Source organism: Tiliqua scincoides, chromosome 1 (genome assembly GCF_035046505.1).
Source record: "Tiliqua scincoides isolate rTilSci1 chromosome 1, rTilSci1.hap2, whole genome shotgun sequence".
NCBI classification, from domain to species: domain Eukaryota; kingdom Metazoa; phylum Chordata; class Lepidosauria; order Squamata; family Scincidae; genus Tiliqua; species Tiliqua scincoides.
Window position 1 is genome coordinate 229,900,739 of NC_089821.1, and position 11,806 is coordinate 229,912,544.

The window sequence follows — 11,806 nt, forward strand, 5'->3', positions numbered from 1 at the left end:
ATTAGGTCTGAAACATCTTCTCTTTAAACCTCTATCTGACATAATTCCTTGGTCAGGAGGGGCCGTTTGGGCAGCAGTATCTGCCCGAGGTCCTCTGCCCTGAAGACAGATGTGACCCTTTCTGATTGGCTGTCCAGTGGTGCATTGCACCACTCCACCATAGCCTACGTGACTCTGCACACAGCCTCCCAGGTCACATGGCTCCCACCTAACACAGGTGCAGTTTGATTGCTAATCACATACATATAAAGTACTACTGTTCATTTATTTGCATTTCATACCGGGCCTGGACATCAAGGCCCCTCCTGCCACATCCTGGTTTATAACAATTCAGGGCCTGGGATGCCAAAGGCCTGACAGAACATTTTATGGCCTTGCCAGTGTGCTGTGAGATGGAAAAGGTTGAAAATTAGAGGCAAGAAGGTAAAGAACCCTTAAAATCAAAGAAGCAAGGAATATGTACTGTACACTTGAGTTTTGCATTGTTCCTGCTGGAACTTGGCTTTTCAATTGACAGCTTATATATCCTTTGGTCAGTACAGAAGGGCTGGCATGCCAACATTATTCATTTATTGCATTTGCAACCCCAGGGAGCTAAGGGCAATATGCAAGATTCTCTCCCACTTCCCTTTTTATCTAGGATTCACAGTGCGTATTTGACTTATATGGCAAATCCAGGAAAAGGACAATGGGAAACACTTGAAAAGTTTTTAATGATAAGATTACAGGGCAGTGCTGCTGAGAAGGACTGGATACAATAGGATAGTATGACAGATAGAGGTATGACTCAGTGACAATACAAAAAGCTGACTGCCTGCATGATTTTGAGAGCACTACGAACTACAGAACAGTATATCTGTTGAAGAATTAAGTTGCTGATCATTGACTTGACTAAGATATGCAACTTGTCCCTCAAAACGGCCACAGTGCCAGAAGATTGGAGGATAGCAAATGTCACGCCTATCTTTAAAAAGGGAAAGAGGGGGGACCCAGGAAACTATAGGCCGGTCAGCCTAACATCTATACCGGGTAAGATGGTGGAATGCCTCATCAAAGATAGGATCTCAAAACACATAGACGATCAGGCCTTGCTGAGGGAGAAGCCTTACACATGGCTTCTGTAAGGGTAAGTCTTGCCTCACAAACCTTATAGAATTCTTTGAAAAGGTCAACAGACATGCGGATGCAGGAGAACCCGTAGACATTACATATCTGGACTTTCAGAAGGCGTTCAACACGGTCCCTCACCAAAGGCTACTGAAAAAACTCCACAGTCAGGGAATTAGAGGACAGGTCCTCTCCTGGATTGAGAACTGGTTGAAGGCCAGGAAACAGAGAGCGGGTGTCAATGGGCAATTTTCATAATGGAGAGAGGTGAAAAGCAGTGTGCCCCAAGGATCTGTCCTGGGACCGGTGCTTTTCAACCTCTTCATAAATGACCTGGAGACAGGGTTGAGCAGTGAGGTGTGCTAAGTTTGCAGACGACACAAGACTTTTCCGAGTGGTGAAGACCAGAAGTGATTGTGAGGAGCTCCAGAAGGATCTTTCCAGACTGGCAGAATGGGCAGCAAAATGGCAGATGTGTTTCAATGTCAGTAAGTGTTAGGTCATGCACATGGGGGCAAAAAATTAAAACTTTACATATGGGTTCCGAGCTGTCTGTGACAGATCAGGAGAGAGATCTTGTCCACCAGGGTGGTGGTGGACAGGTCGATGAAAGTGTCGACTCAATGTGCGGTGGCAGTAAAGAAGGCCAATTCTATGCTTGGGATCATTAGAGAAGGTATTGAGAACAAAACAAAATTTGCCATTGTACAAATTGATGGTAAGGCCACACCTGGAGTATTTTGTCCAGTTCTGGTTGCCGCATCTCAAAAAAGTCATAGTGGAAATGGAAAAGGTGCAAAAGAGAGCAAGTAAGATGATTACTGGGCTGGGGCACCTTTCTTATGAGGAAAGGCTACAGCATTTGGGCCTCTTCAGCCTAGAAAAGAGACGCCTGAGGGGGGACATGATTGAGACATACAAAATTATGCAGGGCATGGACAGAGTGGATAGAGAGATGCTCTTTATACTCTCACATAACACCAGAACCAGGGGACATCCAGTAAAATTGAGTGTTGGGAGAGTTAGAACAGACAAAATAAAATATTTCTTTACTCAGCGTGTGGTTGGTCTGTGGAACTCCTTGCCGCAGGATGTAGTGATGGCATCTGGTCTGGATGCCTTTAAAAGGGGATTGGACAAGTTTCTGGAGGAAGAATCCATTACGGGTTACAAACCATGATGTGCATGTACAACCTCCTGATTTTAGAAATTGGCTATGTCAGTATGCCAGTGCAAGGGAGGGCACCAGAATGAGGTCTCTTGTTATCTGGTGTGCTCCCTGGGGCATTTGGTGGGCCGCTGTGAGATACAGGAAGCTGGACTAGATGGGCCTATGGCCTGATCCAGTGGGGCTGTTCTTATGTTCTTATGTTATCTAAATGAACTTTAGAAGGTATGTCCATTCTTTCCTTTAAAAGTTAAACCAAGTCAAATGGATGCTTCAATAATATCCAGGCTTTTTTAATGCTTTTTTTTGTTCTATGCGAATAAAAATACCAACAGAAAAGAGCATTACATGGATATAAATTGCATATTAGGAAAAAAAGAAAAAAAAATGTGGGAGAAAAACACAGATATATACATGATCAAAATTAATCTGTATATTAGCACACTTCATGCAGTTTTTTATTATATCATGTTATAATGTTAGTATATCAAGGAATGGCCTCCAAAAATTCTCAGGTATGTCCCAGTGCAACTGACGCCAATATGCTATTTACTCAAATGCTGATAAACACAAGATATCATCCATCCTTTGGGCATATGTTGGTGGGCATCTTTCCTTCCAGTTAAATAGTATAAGGGCCCAAATCCAGACCTGTGCTTGGGCTGACGCAAGTCCCTTGCACTGGCCAGGGAGTGTTGCAAAAGTGCTATAAAGCACTTCTGTGCCACACAAAGGGGAATTAGGCCAGCGCATAGATATGCGCCAGCTTCCCTGTGCCAACACGGGCCCTGGTGAAAGGGTGAGTTGTGTCAGCCAAGCTTGGCTGATACAGGGGTCGGGGGGGCATGGGGAGGGCGGGGAAGAGGCAGGAGGAGGCAAATCGGGGCGGGGCGGGTGGGCGGTGGGTGTTCCCCAGGGGTGTGTGGGTGGGGAGTGGGAGGTGGGACCAGAATCCTTCAGTTATGCTGGATCCTGACCCTGTTCCTGGGCAGTATGGCACAGCTCCACCTGACGAGGTGGCACAGATCCAAGTAGACACATTGGGGCTGCTGCAGCATGACAAGGGGTAAGGGAAAAGATTTCCCCTTGCCTTGGGGTGCAATGCTTTCGGCCCCAAACTTGTGCTAGGTGCTTTGCAGGCTCACTGGCCTGCTTGTTTCCAGCACAAGAGGATTGCGTCTTAAGTCTTTTTGCTGTCGTGAAAGTCACAGAGTCAATTGACATTGGCTGGGTGTTAATCTCCAGATAACAGGTAAAGTCAATCTAGCATCTGAAGCAGCACCAAATTCCACACACCCCCTCTCCATTGCCAGCATGTGCTTGCACATCTCCATCACCATTATCAGTACTGGTTCACCTCCTCCACTGCTGCTGCTTCCGGTAAACTGTCTGGATGACAAGGATCCCAGGAACAGAAACTCTTTGCTCCCAACATCCTTCCAATCCAGCAAATTTCACTAATGGAGATCTGAGTTGCCCCATTAAGCAGGCTGAGACTTGAAACAGGGTAAGAAGGAGCTTCCATCTAGGAGTTGTTAGACACAAAAAATGCATTCTGTTGTTAAGGGTTAAATCTTATCTATTTACTTTTGCATTCTGCTTTGGCCCCAGTTTACTGTTTATCAGATATCCCTAGAGGACAGAAGTCTGTCTGCCAAATACTCACGTGCTTTTAATTCAATCAGATGACCGCCATCCACCCCTTCCCCCATACCACTTCAGGAGTTTGATGTAATAAGCTGATGTGAGCAAACCACACTGCTTCTGGGATAACATGTCTCTAAGCCGCCCCCAAGATTTTTAGAAGTCTCTTTAAAACAATATTTTCCAACTTTTTTTCATTTCACAGCACACTGATAAGGCACTAAAATGGTCAAGGCCCACCATCAACTTTGGACAATTGACAAAACACACAGCACTGCTGTCTGGGGGGCTCACATCCATCAATGGTCCTACTACTAAATGACTCTCCCCAAACTCCTGCGGCACACCTGTGGACCATTTGTGGCACATCAATATGCCGCAGCACACTGGTTGAAAACTGCTGCTTTAAAGTAAAACTAACATGTTTTGAAGGTATTTGCCAGGCTAAAAAAGGAACAATAAGTTCAAGGATAATGACAATATTGTATTACTTAGGGCGCAATCCAAAGTGCACCCTAGACCAGCTCAAGTTCCCTGCACTGGCCTCCAGTGTTGCAAGAGTTCAAGAGTTCAAGTTCAGTGTTGCAAGAGCAAGGCAGTTCTGCACCACTGGGTGAGTAGGGAGGCCGGTGCAAGGGGATTATGCAGCCCCAGCAGTGCCCCAGTAGAGAGTGAGTTTGGTCTGGAGAGAGCCGGGGGAAGATGTTGTGGGGGCATTCCAGGGTGGGGGGAGGTAGGGAAGCAGACAGGCCCCTGGGCAGAATAGACCTGGGGGAGTGGAGTCAGGATCCAGCACCTGGATCCTAAGCCCCCTCACAGGAGGCCTGCCCTAGTGTCAGGCTGCTTGGATCCGCATCTGCTGTTTAGGTGGCACAGATCTGAATAGCCCCATACAGGCTGCTGCTGCATTACCCGGGGGGGGGGGGGAGTGGAGTCAATTCTTTTTGTCCTGTATTGCAAAGCTGCCAGCCCCAACTCTGCACTAGATAAAGCACAGGCCAGCCAACCTGCCTGTTCCAGCACAGGATAGGATTGCGCTGCCCATTACTTAATGATATTGTATTACTGAACAACTGCTAAGTACATCTGCAGCTCTCATCAAGTGGGCTCTGCCAGTCAATGCTGAATCTTCATAATATACAATTATTCTGAGGACGGAAAGGCATTCATTTCAGAGCAGGGTGAAAAATATGCAAGAAATGCTACAAAAATGGATTTTGTTACAAAGAAATTGGCCTGACTCTGATTTACTTGAATGAAATGCAGCTGCTTTGCCAAGTGGAAAGAGCTCCTGTGGAACTGGGTACCAGCTCCTTGAAAGGGGAATTGTGCTTGTTGCATGGATCTTGCTGCTTACTAACACAGCAGCAGCAGCAGCATTCCAATCTCTCTGATGAATTCAGTGGCTGCAGGCCAAGGCCATACTCCAAAGCAGGAGGCAGCATGGGTCCATTGCCAGAACATCAGAAGACTGAGAAGTTCACATCTGCCATAAGGTAGCGATAGCCTTCTGCTGTGCTATATGTTTGCTTGCTTGCATTACAATCATGTGGTGGTACAGTCCTGCCATTCTCACTAAATTTATTTTCTTACCTACTGTATTTATACCCCACTACTCAATAAAGAACATAACAAGACAGTCCGGCAGCATGCATTTTCACTAAAGTCTTTGGCAGGGGTGTCCAAAGTTTTTGGCAGGAGGGCCACAGCATCTCTCTGACACTGTGTCGGGGGCCGGGGGGGGGAGAATTAATTTACATTTCAAATTTGAATAAATTTACATAAGTTTACATAAATGAATATATTAAAGATGAACTTATATGAATGAATGAAGGTCTTGCAATAGCTTAAGGCCTATAAAAGGCCTTGCACAAAGCAAGGCTGGCCTTTCCTTTGCTGCCGCTACTGCATCACAGATGTGAAACAACAAGCAGTGGAGGGAGCCCTCATCCCACAGCTCACGCGAGAGGTCAAACAATCACCCTCACACTGAGAGCAGTTGCGTCAGGCCAGTGTGGGCTCCAACAAATCTCTGGAAGGTCAGAGGGTCATTGGAGACTGGGGGCTCCCTGAGGGCCACAAGTGGCCCCAGGGCCGGGGTTTGGGCACCCATGCTATAAACTATGCTTCTGGGAAACCGGAAGCACAGTTTCCGACCCCATTGGGAGCCTCAGAGAGGCTTCTGCGGGGTCCTAGAAGCTTGCGCCTGGAGCATTTGTCCCACAGAACATAATGGGAGGTCCGCAACTGTTGACAGCTATGTATAGTGAGAATAAGTTGTGTCAGAGAGAGGTTTCAGAAAGGGGCCATAGCTCAGTGATAGAGAACTTGCTTTACAGGCAGAGGGTCCTCAATTTAATTCTTAGCGTCTCCAGGTAGAGCTGGGAAAGACCACTGTCTGAATCAGGCACTGAGAAAGACCTCTAACTGATGCTAGAGATCCAAAGCCTGTTCCTGCCTCCAGTGATGATTCTGAAACCCTGGCTCAACATGTGTTACTACTGTAAAATATCCTATATACAGCCAATTCATGGTTACCATAGTTGTTTATTTTACAGACAGGGTCATTTTAAAGTTGTACTTCTACATATATACATACCGTATATATGTAGCAGTGAAACTTGGAAGCTACAATTGGTGGGCTACCAGAGAAGATACGATCTGGGGCAGCTGATTGACAAAATGAGTACTGTTACGGATCACTTTTCCACTGATCAGAGGTGAACAAACTCTTTAACCTGAGTATAAATACTTTGAGACAAAGCAATTTAAAGTTAATTTTTTGAATAATAAATGTTTGTCATTTTTACTTAACTGAAAACTTGAAAAAAAATTTGCAGGAAATGTTTTTTTTTTTTAATTTGTGAATTTATATGAGACATACTGTAACGAGATTTATTACAAAGACACATCAGGCACAATCCTAACCAGGTCTACTCAGAAGTAAGTCCTATTTTGTTCAATGGGGCTTACTCTCAGGAAAGTGTGATTAGGATTGCAGCCATAGTCTCTAAAACGTGAGGATTCCTCCTACCCTACCATATGTCAGTCTTCATATGATGGAGACATCTACTGGTCTTTGCTATTATAGCATTCACACTGACTACATTTACTTCTGCATTCTTATTTTAGGTGTGGACTGTCAACTAGCTGAGGGGAACCACGAGCAGAGTAACCTAGCAACCAACTTGTAATCATAAATCTGAATGTTCTACTTCCCTTTTGCCTGGGTGTTCAAAGCTTACAACACAAAGCACAATATGCTTCTAGCACAGAACGTTTTCACCCTATATGAAGCACCAGAACCATGTGCCTGACTCACACCATGTAAATAAATCATAAAATATTTCTGAGAGGTACGGTGAAAATAAATCTTCAAAGCCCCTTCCTACATCAAGAACAGAAGTTGTTCTGAGTATGTGGGCACTGAGGTCAAAAGGGAAGGGAGTGCAATTACTTTCCTGAAGAATTTTCTTTAAGGGGGAAGACGCAATCTTTTTAAAGGAAAATCTTTATGGAATATGTTAACACAACTCTTCTGCTAACTCGGTCCAGACAGTATCTGGGCTGATGGATAACAACCAAAAAGGCAACATTAAAAGATAAAAAAATACAGGGGCAATTAGGACCAGACAATCCATGAGGCCAACTGAAGTGGTTGCTTTAAGCAGCAGTTTTGTGAGCAGTGCCCATCTCTGTGCTCCTACAGGCATCTTCTCTTCCTCCTCCTCCTCCTCCTCCTCATCCCTGGATTGGAAAGGGAAGATGGGGAGAGATACGAAGAGGAAATGTGGAGAGGAGAAAACGGCTGAGCCTGAACATTGGAGAGTGCAAGGAGCAGAGGCTGGCACATCACTGGGTAAAGAGGAACAATACATGGCATGCCACCTCAGGTGCCAGGAGGTCTTGGGCTGGACAATTATGCAAACAGAATCTGTTTTAGGCTTGAAAACTAGATTATGATTTTTTGCCACCATCCGAGAAGTATGTGGTCCAGATCTGAGACCAAAACTTTATGGAAAATCCCTTAATCCTAATCCTAAAGTAATCTCATACTAGGCACAGTTAACTTGCGTGAATTCAGTTACATGTGCTGGGCAAACCCGTCCTGCCCAAAAACAGATGAATATCATATTAGATTTATTTGTGTAGGGCTGCAATTGTATATACACCTAAGCCTTCCATAGACAATAGCTTGACCCTCATTTAGAATAGGAAACACATTCTAAGCGTACAGGTGGAGCATGTTCATCCATGGATTTTAAATCCACAGATCAGCGCAGGTCCTGCGTTGAGCCAGAATCAGGCCCCACCTGAACTGTCTGAAAAGGACCAGAGCTATGCTCTGGTCCCCTTTGGAGGGCTTTCTGAAGCCTGCAGAGGCAGCGCGCGTCCACCTGCTGCCACTGTGGGTTTCAGAATGGGTTGTAGAACCAAAAGAATGTGAGGGGAACCAGAGAGTTTCCCAAGGGAAACCAGAAGTGATGTTTCTATGCCTTTTAAGGGCTTCCCCAGGCCTCAGAAGGCCTTAAAACGCATAAAAACATCACTTTCTGTTTCCTCAGGAAACCAGAAGTTGTGTTCTTTTGGTTCTACAAGCCATTCTAAATCCCTCAGAAGCAGCGGGCAGACATTTGCTGCCTCTGCGGGCTTCAGAAAGCGCTCTAGATGGGAATGAAGGGTCCCCTTTGGAGGGTTTAAGGGGCCAATCAAGGATTTTATTAACGTCATGTTTCAGCATCTGTGGGGGGGGGGTATCTGAGAACAGACCCTCCCCCTGCAGATACCGAGACCCCACCTGTATCGAAGAATGATCTGCTCCTCATTTGAGTGAGTGGGAAGCAGATAATTGCTTGGCAGCTTGCATTGGTGGCTGGTTGGAGGGAGCTGGCAGCAGCAGTAGCAGCAACTTAGGGTGAAAGGGGCCCTGAATCTGTGGCCCCTCTGACCCCTACCAATCTGCTACTGATGCAACCTGTATCAGCTGGCCTTGAGAATAGGCTGGCCCCGGTCACTGTGGAATGGGACTATGTGCATACAATTGAACATGCATGATCAGGAAGCCGGGGGTAATCAGGATTCCTGATCACATGAAGGAGCCTTATGGGCATAGAGCTGTAAGCACACAGGCCTTTTTGCAGTAATATTGAACATAAGGACATTAGGGGTCCTTATGGGGTCCATTATGGGACATTAGGGGTCCATTAGGGGTCCCAGTGGGTGCATTGACATGGGGGAGCCAGACTTGTGGACATGGTCCTACTTCACTCTTCCAACGTTCAGTGAATTTGTGGGGGATGAATGAGTGAACACAAATGCTGGAGCTCCAAGTTCCACTCCCTGCTTGGCATTTGATAGGCAGATATAATATGCATCTGATGTTATGTAATTCCCTGAAACAAATATTAGCAATCTGTTTTGCACAGGATGAGCTGCTTATTAAAAGAGTCTGATAAATTTATGACCAATAAAATTACAAGATTTGCATATCATAGCTGGAATCCAGGAAGAATACATCAGCAAAGGAAAGACAGGGAAGATGCTGCCAATGGGGCACTGACACCCTCTCTGCAGGTCAGCAGGGCAGCTTGATGTACTGGGGACTGCTGGCCTGGTCTCTCCCTACAGATGAGTAGACACCATACTGCAGCTTTCAAGCCCAGCAGGATCAGGTGCTTAAAAGTGTAATGGGGTTCTTCCTGTCTTAATAGAATGGCAGTCTCTGGCCTGTCCTCTCAGCCTGAAAAAAACTGTGTTGCTTATTGCAGGACATGAACTGGTGCAGACTTTCTGGATGTCCCACTAAACATACAAAATAGCCCTCTGGTCAGTCTATCAACCTACGTACCAGTGTTGGCCTGCCAGCTGGTTGCAGGTGTGACTGGGAGGTAATCCAATGTGACGTGTGAATTGTGATTTGTATTGATGATTTCTTTTTTGCAGTTGATCCACTGAACTGCACCTTTTCATTCATGTCATAGTTGCTCGTTATGATGTGTGGTTTTTCAGTAAATCGTTTTGTTTTGGGTGTTGTTGTTTTTTGTCTACGGGGTTCAAAAAAACTGACTGATTGTATTAGAGTGGCCTCCCAGTCTGTAGATTACTTTTACAAATGGGCAGTGACCTCTGAGAGAAGTTACAGCTAGTAAACAGTCCTTTCTTAAATAGGAAGTCGAAATGGTGAGAGTCAACCAAGCAAAGTCCACTGAAATGAATGGAGGTGTCACAAAATCAGTGGCTGCTGCACTGCACTCATTGCTTCCCAGTTTTTCACTGGCAGAAATTCAATATGGACAATATTCTTTATTTTACTAAAGGAAAGTAATCCTACAGAATGCATCAGCTCTTAGCTCTGTAATTCCCACAAGCATTTAAAATAGTTTCTCAAACTGTGGGTCAGGACCTACTATGTGGGTCGTGAGCCAATTTCAGGTGCGTACCCATTCATTTCAATATTTTATTTTTAATAGATTAGACTGATATGTGACTGCATTTGGGGAAATGTTACAGATCTGTACTTTTAACAGGCTACTATGTATATGCTTTTTAACAATGATAGTCACTCCTGGGTTTGTGGGGGTAAGATTGCAGCCTAGGATTGTTACAAATTTTCCTGCTTGATGATGTCACTTCTGATCATGACGACACTTCGGGTGGGTCCCGACAGATTCTCATTTTAAAAAGTGGGTCCCGACGCTAAACGCTTGAGAACCACTGGTCTATAATGTGTATTTTGTGACTTTTTATTTATACAGGAAATAGATATGAAAACACTTTTGCTGCTTTCACAGGGCAGAAGTCAAAACCACTGCTAGATTTCACTTTTCATCTCTCATCTCCTTATACAGCACAATTCTATGCATGCCTACTCAAAAGTAAGTTCATTGAGTTCAATGGGACTTACTCCCAAGTAAATGTATATGGGATTGCAGCTTTAAACACACATGGACAAACAATACGTAAGAGTCACTGACAAAAAGATGCTAATTTATATAGACTGTTATTATCATGGGCACCTTTAAATAATTGGGTATATGAAGGCAGCCAACCAAGAACTGGAAAGTCTTGCTTCTATGATAATACTATGTGAGTGTGAGCGTGTGGGGGATACTTTCCTGATTAAGACTAAAATGTATGTTTGGATGACTAGATGCACCAAGAAATTAGAAGCAGCTGCCTCCTTAGAGCTGGGAGAGGAAGTGGGACAGCCGATTTTTACAGACAATTGCCCTAAAAACAGAACCGCAGAACCTGGAAGAGTTTTTCAGTGATTTTCAGCCACAGTGCTCCCAACTCCTGTGGTACACCTGCAGATCTTTCACCGCACACCAGTGTGCCACAGCACATGGGTTGAATGTCGCTGCTTTAGACTAGGATGGTCAAATTGCCCACTGTATTTCCCCATCATTATTTCTATATGTAAATTTGTCATACATTTTGCCTGGAATTTTCATAGTTTCCGGCTAAGGAGTTCATCTGGAACATCCATGTTTCTCGCAGTGTGAGTCAGGCCTCTCTGAAAGATCCAGACAGCTACTTAGGGAGGAACAAATGAGGCAAGGTGCTGATTTGTCCTGTTCCCCCTAAATCTCCCACTCACCAGCACACTGATGCTAAATCTTCCAGTTTTCCTAGAGCTCAGAATACTTAACAGCAATATTAAGTAGAAGCATCAAGTGTCATGTTTATAATAAATATAATACAGTAGACTGGTTTGCTGATTTGCTTTCATATTTGTGCCTTCAGGTCTGTTTCTTTTGTAAAAAAAACCATGATTACATTTATGGGAAAAAAACTCTTGGCTGAAAAATGGGGAGAGGACCGTTTCATTTTAAAGGGCAAGTAGAGGAGTGAACACAAAGAGCAGCTTTTCAGAGTTGCTCCTTG